The sequence below is a fragment of the Leptonychotes weddellii genome, chromosome 1 (assembly GCF_054177405.1).
Source record: "Leptonychotes weddellii isolate Sample4059 chromosome 1, ASM5417740v2, whole genome shotgun sequence".
NCBI lineage: Eukaryota > Metazoa > Chordata > Mammalia > Carnivora > Phocidae > Leptonychotes > Leptonychotes weddellii.
In genome coordinates this window covers 26,566,664-26,567,382 of record NC_138369.1, presented here as the reverse complement: position 1 = coordinate 26,567,382, position 719 = coordinate 26,566,664, and positions in this window count along the sequence as shown.

Sequence of the window (719 nt, the reverse complement as noted above, 5' to 3'; positions counted from 1 at the left end):
AAAAAAAAAAAAAAAGAAATAATACAGCGAGATCTCATGTACTCTTTCCCCAGCTTTTCCCAGTACAAACATCTTGGAAAATTATATACCAGGATAGTGACATGGATACAATCCACCTATCTCTTCCTGGTTTCCCCAGTTTTACTTGTATGTACTTGTGTGTGTGTGTATTCATGTGCATGCATGCACATACATGTTTGTCTACTTCTATACAGTTTTATCACATGTGTAGGCTTGTGTATCCACCACTACAGTCAAGATAGAAAACAGTTCCATCACCACAAGGATCCCTTCTGTTGCCTTTGATAACATACCCACTTCCCTCTTCTACCTTGTACTTAACTGCTGGCAACCAGTAATGTGTCCTCTTTTTCTATAATTTTGTCCTTTTTATAAGAACGTTATATAATGGAATCTCACAGTATGTAACCTTCAGGTATTGGCTTTTTATTTTCACTCAGGCTTTCCTTCAGATTCATCCAGGTTGTTCTAAGTATCAGTAGTTCAATCCTTCTTAATCCTGTGTAGTAGTCTAAGAATTCACTCATTGAAGAACACTGAGGCTCTTTTCAGTTAATGGCTGTGATGAATGAAACTGCTATGAACATTTATATATAGGTTTTATGTGACCAGTTTTTTTTCTCTCATATTTTATTATAAAATGTTTCAAACATACAGCAAGGCTGAAACAATTTCAGTGAGCTATACCTACCACCTAG